Raw genomic sequence first — 15,119 nt, 5'->3', positions numbered from 1 at the left:
CCCTGCGGTGGGGAGAAGCAGACCGCCCCGACTCCGTAGCAGCAGGGAGGCCCCACATTCCAGACCCCAGTCGGACGGCCAACTCCTCCTCCCAGCCCCCCCGCTCCATCAGGAGATCTGATTCAGAAGAAAATCTAAGCACAAACACTGCTGTTCATTCCTATAAAAATGTGTATTTCAAAACTTAATGAGTCAGATGTATTATGTGAGTCTGACAGCTAAATCTAAAATTGAAGTGCAAAAACAGCCTGTCAGCACTTGTTATAAGCAAGCTGAAAAGTTGTGCGTTTATTGTCCTCAATCACTACTTTTTTCTGCCCTGTGAGCAGACTTTGGTTTCCTGCTTACATTTCTTCAGTCAGTGTAAAATTCTGTTATGAATTCTGATATTATTTTTCAGTCTCATCTGAAATGAGTGGAAACAAGTATATGCCGAATTCTGCTTTGCTTTGCAGATTGTGTTGGCTGTTGCATGAGTTGCTGTTTTGTGTATGGATGCTGACTATCTCAGCCCCAGTTAACCCTTTAAGACCTACCGTAGAACCAAGTCCGCCAGAGCTTATCTTTATATTTTTACATGCTGTAGTGCCATTTTTGGGAGCATTTCAAGTTGCTATACATCAATACAACCATTATGGCCTAAATTTTAATAACATGTATGCATTTAGTCCAGAGTAACTACATAAATTGCAAAAAGTGCAATAAACTACCAAAAATTGAAAATCGTTTTGTTTTTACATAAATTTCTTTAACTAGAAATATGAGGTTTATACCTCAAAACTGTAAATACAAAAAGTTGCACAAAAAGTTTTCCACCACAGGAAATTTATTTTGAGTGTCTTCATAGTTTTATTCTTGAGATACACCAATTATTATGTACTGCAGGAAAAACGAAAATATTATAGTACAAATTTGCAAAAAAACAGCATGTGCATCAAAATAAACTATTTCCAGCAGTGCAATTTGAGTTCTAAGCATCCCAGAAACGATACAGAAAAGCACAAAGTCAAACATAACTTTTAAAAACACCAGCATAGGCATAAAGGCCCCGAAGGTAAAAAAAAAAAAAAAGAAAAGAAAGAAAGAAAAAAAGAAAGAAACGCAACAAAAAACAATACATTTTCCGCGAAAATGACGTCACTTCCGGTTTCGGGCAGGTCATGGCGGACATGCCATAGTTCACGCTGACGTCTTTTCCAACGTAGGAAGTGTTATGAACAGCTGATCGGATCGGCAAAGCGTGTTTCTGGAATATTATGTTTTTGTTGCTGCAACTGCTTTTTATGCAAATTTTCCAAAGCTATATTTGGAAGGAAACCATGACTTAGGACAAACTGATGGCATAAGATGTAAGTACAACTCCTATGGTTTCATATGCAAAAAAAAAAAAATTATTTCGCTAGCTTACGGTTGTAGTTCTACAGGGATTTAAAAATAGTTACGCACAAGGAGCGTGCCCGCTCCGACAGGACTTAAAGAGTCCCAATCTAAGGTATATATTTTACAAATAAGAGGTATCGTCTGGCTTCAGAAAAAGTCAGTTAAAAATATAATATATAATAATATATATGGGCAATGAAAAGATAATGTAATTTGCTGATTAATAGCTGACATATTAAAAACACATTTAAGCAATATATTAAGGATTGACTTAGAATATAATAAAGAAACACGTAATAAGAAAAGTATATAAGTACTTCTGTAACTGTACCCCTACATCTCAGTTGTACTAGTAGAATTTCTTATAAATGTGTTGCAAAACAGGAAACAACAAAATCACATGAAAACTCAAAGTTGTAAATTACTGAGGCATTGTAAACACTATAGGACTTCCCAAAAGTTGTTTCTGTTCATCTGTGTTGATTCATGCTCAATCATCCAGGTAGTAAATCTCATAGCGTCTGAAAACGCTATATGGCAAGGAGACGTTGAACTGATGTTGATTTTTCATCTGATCCATCATCTGATCCTTTGTTATTGACACACAGATGTCTGTCATTTTTTTATTACATAATGCCAGATGCTTCATAGTATAGGGATATTTTTATGGACATGACAAATTGTAAGATAATGTCCAGCATATAATGGTTTCCTATTTGTGGATCATACACAATTGTCTTTTAGCAGGTTTAAGTATTGCTGGTAATTTGCAGTGGTTTAGTATTGATACAAATACCTGTTAAATACTGATTTTTAATCATGATTTTATTGTTGTTTCAATAGTAACCAAGGGTGCAAAAGTGATGGAAAATCAACATCAGCGTTCAACATTGATTCAATATCAAATCCTGATGTTGTATCAACATTAAAAAGGGTGCAAGAGTGATGTTACGTCAATATCAGATTTCAATGTTTTTCAATAGATTCAACTGATATTGACTAAACATTGTTTCAATGGATATTTGCTATCTGGGTACCTCCAGATGAACAGAATCAACTTTCGAAGATTCTGTTCATCTGGATGCAGCATTTGATTGAGCATGCATCAAGACACTATAGCACTTAAAATGGACATTAATGCACGTCTGAGCTCGTGACTTTTGTAAGTTGTTCCCTGAAAATAGGAAAGCCGTTCAGACGTTCCTCCCTGATAGCACCGGACAGACATTTGCACTTTCTAATACCAGAGAACAGGTTCTGACTTGGAATGAAAAAGTTGCATAGTTCACCATTTTCCAAGTAACGTTCAAAGTCTTCCAGGAGCAGCTGGAAACAATTGCTCAGGTCTGAGGCTCTCCAGTTGCTGTCATCAGTTCGCAAGCAACAGGCATGAAAGAGTGTCGTTTTGGCATGATAAGAGCAAAACTTGTCAAATGAAGAGTCCCTTTCCTTCAGCAGATGTAGCAGGTGCTTTAGGAGTTTCAGACAGGACTTCCTGTGTACAAGGAGAAAGATACAGAGATTTTGGGAACCTTGGATAATTAAACGTACACAACATGACATTAGGTAAAAATATCAAACATTTTCTTGAGCTTGCCTACTTTCCTGAATTGAGAGATAAATATATGTGTATATAAATGGATGGATATAAATGTCTAGAGATAGCATGTCAGTTGCATTTGTGACAAAAAAAGCAAACCTGTAATAGAAACATATTTAGGAATAGCGAATGACTACAGAGTCTGCCAACACTAAACCTATGAGGCCCTCAGTTTTCAACAAAAACATCGATAACACAACAGCTGCCGTGATGATAACGCTGGCACAGTTTAACGTAATTCTGCAGTAAGCCTCCAGAAGTTGTATTAAAACATGCAGACAAACTATTAACTTAGCCTGATACCATGTTTAATTTATACAGCTTAAGAAGGCTGACGACAGCCGCACATGAAACCGATACCTGCAGCAAGCAGGGGTGAGTAAAGGGGACACGCGGTTTACTAGACCAGATTAATTTCAGGGCTTTCGCAACATTTATCAGATTGAAGGTGAGATTATATAAAATAATGTGTTAATTAAATTGCATTAATATTTGAGAATATAAACAAACGCTTTTCACAAGCCAATAAAAATGTACATGGGCCAATAAACTGGACACTGAATTATTATTACTATTAAGTAACACCTGCACCATTATAACGTTTGTTTTCAGCAGCACAGAAAATATGCATCAAACTTTGCATCAACTATGGAATGCTGATATTCTCGCTTTTCTTCATTGCAGCCACCACATTCTCCTTTAAAGGCCTACAGATAGAAACTTGCTCTTTGCTTGACCTCTCACACTTAAAACATGCAGGCACACGCAAATGCACAAAAATTTGGGAACATGAACGCACAAAAAATCTACCTCATCAAGGAGATAAAACTTGTAGAGTACTTGAAAGTATTTATATATTTTGCATTTAAGAAAATGTTTTCTTTAAAAATTTAATTTAATATGGTGCATAAATACAATCAAAGGGTTTTGTTTTTGTGTTGTTTTTTTTAACAGATTTATGCAGTTCAAAACATTGCAATTTCTAAAATGGAAACTAATGAGCAGTTCATTTTGAAAGACCTGTTTTCTCTTTTAAATGTCTATTATTGCTCATTAATAAGACAAGTAGTTATCCATTTAATTGGATTAATGGAATAATCCATTAATCCATTAAATTAATGGAATACATCGTTACAAATATAATCGATAGCTGCAGCCCTAGTTTAATACATAATGTAACTAACTAACTGACTGGGTCCATTGCATGCTCCATTGCATAGTACCAAACACCAACACACCAAATGGTTTGACGAATAATTTTTTTTTTTTTTTTTGCCATTGTGTTCATTTTCTACCAGAAAGCAATAATTTGGTAATAAGCATGTTGTTCTAACCTGCAGCAGTTTTCTCCACTTTTTTCACAGCAAGTCTTCTTTGATCCGTGATTTTTCAGGATGGCCTTCTCAATGTGAGAGAATGAAACTCTCCAAACATCTGTATGTTAGAGATGACAGAAGAGAACAGGGAAATTTTAAGCTTTTTATACATTCATGAAAACTGCACATTTTGAACTGTAGTAACATTGGTCAAGTGTTAAAGGGATTTCTGCTTCAGTGGGAAACCTACACCGTAACTACATTATGACTGCAAAATTCTCTGAAACCCTATGCCATTACTTTATATATAACCCTTTCATAAATCTTGTTAACTACATTTTATTTACCAATGTAAGCAACGGTAATACACATGAAAACGCACAGAAACATTCAAAATGACTTTTGGCACAACACTGACAACAATGTCAGCCACAAACATTCTAACCAGGATTCAGTTGTCTTATAATGCTGTGTCCTTTCTCACTTCTACTGCAGTTAACAATAACTTTATCTATTTCGTTCAGTGGCTCACAATCACATTATGATTAGTTTGTTTTTTTTATTCAATAATTGAGAGAGGTTAAACTTACCTTTATTAAGGACCCCATCACTTTCCACTGTACCCTTGCCCTCATATTTTGGGACCAGATAATACGGCTTTTGCCTGTATTCCTGCTTAGCCTTATCCCCAAGCCAGTTGTTTATTTTAAGGCCTTCGGTTGTGAAAGGCGGCCAGCTTGATTTAACCATAAGGCAGAGAACAACATCCAGCGAAATTGGGACTGATTGTACATGTGTGGTCAGGGTCACTGCTGGACAGCCTTTTTTCTTCTTGTCCACCTTCCATTCTGAAAGAACAAACAAAACCTAACTCCAGACATTCTATGGTACTGGATGCTGTATATTAATACGTTACAATATAGAAGGCATTGATAAAAAAGCATGTTAAATTAAAGGCCTTGTCAAATTGAATTCTTCCTCAGGCCCTCTTTTACTGTAAAATGGAAATTTCACTAAAACTAACTTAAACTCTAACTTTGATACTCACCAGTAAAATTCTTGACACATTTCTTCACTTCTTCCCTGAACTCATTGAGCATCTTGGTAGCAGATAAAATGCCATTTTCTAGAAATTTTTCCAGAGTCTTCTGGCCACGTTTTAATTCCACACTGTAAAATGCGCCATCATCTCCAAATGGTTCAAGTTTCACCCGATCAACCAAGATGGGCAGCATGACATCAAATTCATCAGGATTACAAATCTGTGCAACATACAAGTCATACATCAGATTGGAGTGCATTTCTTACCACAAATCCTGTCCTGAGTTAATTGCGGGAACTCAGAGTGTAAAACCTTACCTTTAGATTTTCATAGTAGCTTCCTGTTTTAGGGGTTCTTGTACCTCTTTAAAGCTTGATGTATTTTGTTTTAAATGATTGATTATATTTTGTATTATCGCATTTATGACTTCTGCTGCGTTGACTTTGTCAATCATCTTAATTCTAATTTTTTCCAGAGTTTCCTTAAGGATATAATCTGTTGAAGCTTTTTCTTTGGTCATGTCTTTCCTTTTTAAATCCTGAGATTTTCCTGGTGCAACCTTTGTATCCTGCTCAGCAGATTGTACTTCTACTTTTGGCTTGGCATCACGGGCTTTTGCTGGTGGTGATTTGGCTTTGCCAGCACTTATTTTCGGTTTTGTGGTCTGTTCTGAAGCCTCTTCTGTATTCTTTGTTCTTGTGGTTTTGGATTTTCCTTTGTCTGTTTCGCCACTGGAAGTTGTTTTGTCGACTTGGTCCTGGTAGCACGTGTTCTCTCCGCTCTGCTGTCTGGAGATTCTCTTCTGGTACTGTCAGGAGGAAACTTTTCTTCAGCATCGTTTGGATTTTTCTGCTCCGCTTTCTTTGGTTTCTGTTTCGTTTGTTTTCACTCTGCTTCCTTCTGTTAAATCAGGAGAACTTACTTTAGTGCACTCAGCGTCGAGACTGTTTAGCTTGCGCGGTTTCCCTCTCCCAGCCATGACAGTGTAATGATGAATGAAACTTGTCTGGCAAGATTAATCCTTAGCGTGTCCTTTTATTGTATGAGAACACACCCCTTTACTTTGCCACACCCTGCTCTTATGCTGATTCAGCCTTTGACGTATTCTATTTGAAAGAGTGAGTGTAAACACAGAAAAATATTTTATTTTATGTGCTGGAATGTGCAGAAAATAGGTTTAAATGTTAAACAAATTTCTTCCAGTCAGAATGTTGCATATAATTAAGTTTTTGCTTGATGCATAAAGTTAAAAGATTTAAAGTTTTAAAAGAGACGTTTCCATTTGATTACATTTTGTATGATGGATTATGCAGAAAAAGTAGAATTGGGCTGAAAGATCTATTGCTTTATCACCTATTCAGGTTGTAAATCGTGTTTTTAAAAAGTAACTAAGTAACTAAGTAATTAATTACTTTTGAAAATAAGTAATCAGTAAAGTAACGGGATTACTTTTGGGGAAGTAATCAGTAATTAGTAACTGATTACTTTTTTTCAAGTAACTTGACCAACACTGGTTATGACTAGGGCTGGGTATCGTCACTGATTTCTAGAATCGATTCATTTCCGATTCACAAGGTCCCGAATCGATTCGATCCACGATTCGATTCAATTCGATTCGATTCGATTCAATTCGATTTGAATCTGGGAAATTTTGACAGTCAGAAATATTATAATTCAGATCAGTACATTGACATATTTTTGTATCTATAAAAGGAAGCTGACACACGCAAGACTTTTATTAAAGGTGTGAGCGTCACAGCAGATGCCTTTGTGTCAAAGTAGCTGAAGATAAAACACAGAAAAACATGAAGGTGGCTTTCCTGGCCTGGGATTTTATAAAATATTCTGCAGTACATCAAAAACGAAAGAAAACCATTAATCAACATATGAACATTACCTCTGACGTTACAGCGGTTTTATTAGAGACACGGCTGAGCGTTTTGCATTTTGCATAATTTTTAAAAGTTTAAATTTGTTCAGTATTGAACTGCAGAAATTAGGTTTTCTTTTCGGAGTATGTAAAGCGAAAAAAAAAAAAAAAACAGCGGCCGACAGCGCTGTAAACAACAGTAGAGTTGTGCGTAACAAGCAAGTGAATAATGCAGAAAACAGTACATGAAGTGTGATTTTATCGTGGTGGAAGCAAAACAGTAAAAGTCAGAGTGATTTCATGAGGATGTTTATGTGAAGCGTAGTTTGGATCTTCTTTGCTGCTGGTTCGGTCAATATTGTTTGAGAGAGATAAAACTAACAGCTTTAGAATCAGCGCAAAAGGCGTGAACACAAAGCGCGGACCCGCCAAAACATCAGAATCAGCGAGCTGTCGGCTTTCAGCCCGACCGTGTCCGTGCAGTTGTTCTGCCAGAAAGTGATTGCCGTCCGCGGGGAGCGCACGCAGCCGCTTAAAGCTGCAGCGCCCGTCAGGTGAGAAAGGCGACATCTCACTGATTCTGATCCGCGGGTCCGCGCTGTGTGTTTACATCCTTGTGCAAAATCCGTGTACCTGCTCTCATTTACTGTCTTAGCTGTTTGGTGGTTGTTGACATTTTGTGAGGTTTCACCTGAGATTCTGGCGTTTCGGGCAAAATAAATTTATATTAAAAAATCGATTCAGGATTTTAATGAATCGATTTCACGTTATCAAGCCAGAATCGATTTTAATCGATGAATCGATTATTAAAACCCACCCCTAGTTATGACTTCTTGCTCCTAGAGAGCGCCATATAGTTGCAAACAAACACTAAAAAGCAGGACAACATATAATATCATGTAAAGAGATCAGAACCTGCACTCCATTGAACTAGAGAGGAGATAGGTTGCAGTATCTCTAATTATTTGGTGTCTAAATAGCACAGAATGGTGTTTCCATGACGCGAATCAACAGTGCACATATTTGAAACATGTTGATGTTACACTGTACTTAATGGTAATCTAACCACTGAAATGGAACCAGGAGTGCTGCCTCAAGGACTAAAGATCTAAGTGTTTTTCTTTCCTTCGAATGCTTTTGCGATGCATTGTGATGATTAACCAGTCTTTAATTATTAAGTTGAAGTAGCCAATTCTAGGATGAAGTTGGATGACTGATGTCCTGCCTTGGGAGACCTTGGGGTCGGCAGAGTAGCACAACATTCATTTGTTCCTCTGGGCCTTCTGGGCAGACTTGGTGACTTTACCAGTAGTGGAGACCTTTTTCTCCACACCTTTAATCACGCCGACAGCCACAGTCTGACGCATGTCACGCACCGCAAAACGCCCTGCAAAGTGAAGAAGAATAAAAGACGTTTGAGTTCATCATAAAATATGGCATGACTTCGCAGTGGAGCCACAATGCCATTTGATGAGGGAAGCTCTTGAAATTCTAGGAACTACTTGAACTCACCAAGGGGCGGGTACTCAGAGAAGCTCTCGACACACATTGGTTTGCCAGGAATCATATCTACAATTGCAGCATCTCCAGATTTCAGGGATTTAGGGTTGTCCTCCAGCTTCTTGCCAGAGCGGCGATCAATCTTTTCTTTGAGCTCTGCAAACTTGCAAGCAATGTGAGCAGTGTGACAGTCCAGCACGGGAGCATAACCTGCGCTGATCTGGCCTGGGTGGTTGAGGATGATCACCTGCAAAGCAAAGGGACACACAGTGCCTTATTAATAAGCAAAAAAAAATGCTTTCTTTTTTTTTATTTCTAGTTTTTATGCTGTCGTCTTATTTAAACACATTCTCGTCTGTCTTGAGGATTGAGAATATAAATAGTTCTGACATTAGATGGAGCTGAATTTGTTAAATCATGTGCTCGTTCTACTATAATTGCAATTTTTACATCCAAATCTTGTATCTACCTGAGCAGTAAAGTTGGCAGCTTCCTGTGGTGGGTCATTCTTGCTGTCACCAGCAACATTGCCACGGCGAATATCCTTGACAGACACGTTCTTGACATTAAAGCCAACGTTGTCACCGGGTAGGGCTTCGCTCAGTGCCTCATGGTGCATTTCTACAGACTTGACCTCGGTAGTCACATTGACAGGGGCAAATGTCACCACCATTCCAGGCTTCAGTAATCCTGTTTCCACACGACCTACGGGGACTGTTCCAATTCCTGCAAAAGAGGTGAGAGTAAAGGATATTAAAATAAAAATCAAAGTGTTTCAGTTCTCTCCTGAAAAAGTTATCTGGTTTTCCGTGTTCCAAATGTCTCAACTATCCTTTATTCCCAAAGTATCTTAAAAGTTTATCCATATGTTATCCGTACACCACTTGCCTCCTATCTTGTAGACATCCTGCAGGGGAAGACGTAGAGGTTTGTCTGTCGGACGGGTGGGGGGCTGGATGGCATCCAGAGCCTCCAGTAGTGTGGTTCCTGATGCATTACCTTCCTTCCTATTTATTTTCCATCCCTTAAACCATGTCATCTAGAGGAAAGAAGGAAAAAATAATAATACACAATTTTATACAGTAATAATTTAAATTCTAAATTAAAATAATAACAGAACATTTTATTGGTTTCTTAACCTCCAGGACATTTTCAGTCACTTTTTAAATGAATGAATGACACATCTTGATCTTATGAATAAGCTGAATTAACTAGCAGAAAGTTGCATTTTATTTTTTTCCCTAGCTCCCACCACTATGTTTCATGTTGTAGAAAAATACCTCTTATTTATATCTACAGCTGTTTAAAGGGAAATTAGTGAAAAGTTCACTTTAGATTCTTTGACAGGTCATATTTGAGTTTGTCCAACAGCTGTATTGAGCTACAGCTTTCTATCCACAGCACCAGTCAAACAAATGAATATTCAAATGATGGGCCACATTCTGGCTTTTGCATAACTATGCTTTGTTTTAGTACTTACATTGGGGCTGGGCTCAAGCATGTTGTCTCCGTTCCAGCCTGAAATGGGTACAAAGGCAACCGTGTCAGGATTGTAGCCAATCTTCTTGATGTAGGTGCTCACTTCCTTCACGATCTCCTCGTAACGTTTCTGGCTGTAGTTTGGCTCCGTAGAGTCCATCTTGTTGATTCCCACAATGAGCTGCTTCACTCCGAGAGTGTAGGCCAGGAGGGCGTGCTCACGAGTCTGTCCATTCTTGGAAATACCTGCTTGAACTCTCCCACACCAGCTGCCACAATCAGCACAGCACAGTCTGCCTAAAATGCAGTGGATGCAGCTTTAGTAGGATTCCTCAGTAACTTTGAAATACTACCACTATTGGATGCTAATACTATAATGTAATGTACTGTAATAATTTACATACCAAATTAAACACCTACTACAGTCACTAATGGCAACTGAAATACTTCAGTGTAATAGCAAGTGATGCACTCTTGTGTACACAAGCTTGCAAAAGCACCTTAAAACATGCAATACAGAATCTAATACACTTCATAGTGGCCTAGCATCCTCATGTTACACACCTGAGAGGTCCCAGTGATCATGTTCTTGATGAAGTCCCTGTGACCCGGGGCATCAATGATAGTCACGTAGTATTTGCTAGTTTCAAACTTCCACAGTGAGATGTCGATGGTAATGCCACGCTCCCTTTCAGCTTTCAGCTTGTCCAGCACCCAGGCGTACTTGAATGATCCTTTCCCCATCTGGGACACAAGCAACACTAACCTTCAAGACTTTTTTGCAAACAATCTTAATCTCTTCTATGTTATATAAAACTCAAACAGCTCCTATTGTGTTAATTTCTATTTAAGCCGCATGGCTTCAGCCTTAACATGTGAAGAGCGGCTGCCAGTTAAAGAGGTCATCTTTCTCTCCTGTCTCCTTACCTCAGCAGCTTCCTTTTCAAACTTCTCAATGGTTCTCTTGTCAATGCCTCCACACTTGTAGATAAGGTGGCCTGTGGTGGTGGACTTGCCAGAGTCCACGTGGCCAATCACCACAATGTTGATGTGGAGTTTCTCCTTTCCCATGATGACTGGAGCTGGCAAGCCAGGGTTAAGTTACAGTCAGGGAGCAATGTAAATGGTAAATGGTAAATGGTCTGTATTTATATAGGGCTTTTCTGGTCCCTAAGGACCCCAAAGCGCTTTACACATCCAGTCATTCACCCATTCACACACACATTCACACACTGGTGATGGTAGCTACGTTGTAGCCACAGCCACCCTGGGCGCACTGACAGAGGCGAGGCTGCCGGACACTGGCGCCACCGGGCCCTCTGACCACCACCAGTAGGCAACGGGTGAAGTGTCTTGCCCAAGGACACAACAATGTATTCATGAACTAGTTGTTGTGACTGACATATATTGAAATGGGCTTGTTGTGAGTGAATAACATATTCTTCGAGGGTGGAAAAATAGCCCAGACTTGCTTGTGTAATTAAACACCATAGGGTTCAACATTATGCAGGCAGAAATTCAATGTATTGCATGGCTCTGTCGAAAAATACTGGAGTGGGAATCTCAGTTGGTGCAGGAAGAATTTGTAATTACATTAAAATACTCCTCGAGGGAGTAAAGTGAAAGTAACTTGGGCTCAGATTTGCTAAAAAGAAGGCTCTTGATTGTCAATACGTGTTTCCTTTAGCATCTCAGAAGACTCAGAGGACTAGGGAGGGTATCGGTGAACTGCACAGAACACACAACACTCCTCCCCCTCCTACTCTCTATTCCTCCATCCATCCACACCCCTGCTCTCCTCTTTCACATCCACATGCTTCTCCTGTTCTCACCACTCTGACACATCCAGGTAGCTCAGATGAGATTTCACAGCACCATCCTCTTTTTCACAGCCACAGACTCAGTACAGCTTCCCTCCCAGCCAGAATCCACCATTTTGTCAGGTCTAGTCTACTAACAGTGTAGCAGCCATTACTCAGACACTGCAGTGCACTGTGCACAGGTTAACGCAAAGGGAAACAGGTACTGTTAAAGACTCAGTGGGGGTGACGGGGTGATGACCCTGAACATTAGGCTTCACACATGCACTGCAAAGTTTTGTTTAACCAAACCTGTGTGACATATTTAGTCTGAATGCACTCTGCAGCAGGCTGAACGTCAAGTAGCTTAATCCAGCTGTAATATGTATCCCCACATGATCTTGCTCAGGTGAACTTAGTGCAAGTACCGCTATAAGGGTTGCAAAAGGTCATAAGTCACTAAAAATAAATTAAAATCAATGATCATGTGATGTAGAGAGGGCATGATAATGACTGTTCCTTCTGCATCTCTCTCAGTATCTGTATCTATGGTGGAGGTGATAGGAGGGGCCAGATCAACCTGGTGAAGGATGGCGTGGACATCGTGATTGCTACACCAGGCCGCCTCAATGACCTACAGATGAATGAGCTCATCAACCTCCGCTCCATCACCTACTTGGTCAGCTCTTTATGTCTATGCATGTTTGCTTTCCTCAAAGCTTGTGTTGGTCCACTGTGTAGAAAAAAAAGCCCATGAAGGTGTTCTTGTAGCATTTGACAGGAAACCTGATTAAATGCGTAAACAATAGGTGTAGCAATATCTGCTCACTTAACCCTGTTGGTCATAACAAGGATCCACATCTAAAACTAAATCTAAAATTACCAATAAAAATCCTTCATTGATCTATTGTGCAGTTTAAATGTGTTTTAACTTTTCTAATCTGCAGCCAGTGAAAGGATTATCAAATTAAGAAGAAGGTAACATCAGAGCTGTCTGTATGCAGATAAACTGTTGATTGTGAAATTTGATTGATTTCTCATAAACTTAAAGTATCCCTTTCTAGTAGACATACTTGCACATAGAATGGATGGATTTATATTATAATGTATAAATTGCTACTAATTTGTGCCGTAGTCTTATAGATTAAACTAGCAGTGTACACCATAATCAACCAGGCTTTTTGGGCCCGGAAAATTATACTTGTATACTTGAGGCTTGTAAACGTGTGATCTACTGGCTGCTGACACGTGGTGCATAGTAGGTGGGTTTTATTTTGTATATTTGGTGTACTCGTGCTGTGTGTGGTGAAAACGAGATGCGCTGTCTTTAGTAACTACTCTTTAAAAAGGTGCTGGACGAGGCTGACCGTATGTTAGATATGGGCTTTGAACCCCAAATTATGAAGATTCTTCTGGACATCCGTCCAGATCGACGAGACTGTCATGACCAGGTATAAACAATTTGCCATCACTTAATGATGAAACTGACCACATGAACACACGACACATCCAGTTCAGGAACAAGAGCATTTAAATGGTTGACTTTAAACATGAAAATCATCGTTCATCCATTTTAGCAAATACACCACAATAAATGTAATCTGTTGATAAACACTTGGAATATGACTGTACGGTGAATTTATAAAAGTAAATAATGGCATAATTCACACTGAATGTTACCTTATTTCTTACAGAAGTGCTTCAGAGTTGTAGAATATAATGTGCAGTGAATGGAAATCAAAACGACTTTCTATGCCCGTTATTTCTCATGTTTCAGTGCAACTTGGCCCACAGGTGTGAGACGACTGGCCAAATCCTACCTAAAGAATCCCATGATGGTTTATGTGGGCACCCTGGACTTGGCTGTAAGTAGAAATGAATCCAATCAGTGATTTAAATGTCTTTACTATTTTTTTTTTTTTTTTTTTTATGTTGTATTACTTTGATCAAGTTGGTCAAGCACAAGTTTATTTATATGGCACATTTACAACAGCTCATGCTGCACAAAGTGCTTTACAAACTAAAATGCAATTGAAATAAGTAAAATGCACAACAATGATGAAATAAAAATATAAAAGGGAATAATACAAGACAATACAAACAACTAAAACAACAATGACTAAGGCTGTTAAAACAAAATGTTTGGGTCAACGTGCGCTAAAGGCAGTCCATAAAATATATCCTCAGTAAAGATTTACAATGTTCCAGGGTTTGTGCAGCTCTAATATTTAGAGGCAGACTATTCCAGAGACTGGGACCTACCACGGAGAAGCCTCTGTTGCCACGAGATTTAAGTTTAGACTGTGGAATGGTTAACATCAGTTTTGAACTGGACCTCATGGTTCTTTCTGGAGTGTAAATAAATACTGCTCAGATAGGTAAGAAGGATGAATTAACAACATTAAAACTACTGTATTTCACATGGTCGTTTAGTGACTTAAAAACTAAAAGTAAAATTTTAGCTGGGTACTGGAGAGATGGTTTCTGTCTGACTTTTGCATGTCTGACAGTTTGTTCATTTATTCTTGGCAGACATGTTATTTACTTTAAAGTTCTAAATAGTCTATGCCCGTTTGGATTCTGTTTACATGCTTCCTGTGTTTCTATTCTTTTCAGGCTGTTAACACGGTGCAGCAAACGGTGCTGATTGTTCGTGAAGAGGAGAAAAAGTCGTATCTGTTTGACTTCATCAGAAACATGCAACCAGAGGAAAAAGTAATCATCTTTGTTGGCAAGAAGCTTGCGTGGCGCGGAGTTGGTTCATAGTTGTGGCTGTTCACCACTGTTACAGTTGGATAAACACACATCAGCATTGGTACCCACTTTAATAATCGTGTGTCCTTTGTGTTTGCTCGTTTCCATTTTTGTTCAACATCAGAGTTGATGACCTGTCCAGCGATATGTGCCTTCAAGGTTTGGCTGTGCAGAGTCTCCATGGTGACCGTGAACAGTGTGACCGTGAAGAAGCTCTCAAGGACTTCAAAACGGTATTTAACGTGAAGGAAAAGTGCTTTGAAAAATAGTCACTAGCAGGCACTAGCAGAGAAAATGGAAACGCATTTTTGTGTGTAGCTGGTGGTTTTATTTTAAACTAAAGACTACCACAAGTAAAGGCTGTTGGATTGAAGTTATC

The 15,119-nt window shown here is 38.9% G+C and overlaps 2 pseudogenes; one reads left to right on the top strand and one right to left on the bottom strand.

Moving 5' to 3' along the window:
* Positions 1 to 196: 196 nt before the first annotated feature.
* Positions 197 to 15,009, top strand: LOC120443288 (annotated as a pseudogene).
* Positions 8,091 to 11,258, bottom strand: LOC120443311 (annotated as a pseudogene).
* Positions 15,010 to 15,119: the final 110 nt, after the last annotated feature.

The sequence above is a fragment of the Oreochromis aureus genome, linkage group 13 (assembly GCF_013358895.1).
Source record: "Oreochromis aureus strain Israel breed Guangdong linkage group 13, ZZ_aureus, whole genome shotgun sequence".
Taxonomy (NCBI): Eukaryota; Metazoa; Chordata; class Actinopteri; order Cichliformes; family Cichlidae; genus Oreochromis; species Oreochromis aureus.
The sequence above is the reverse complement of the archived record's forward strand: the minus strand, read 5'-3'. Positions and strand labels throughout refer to the sequence as shown.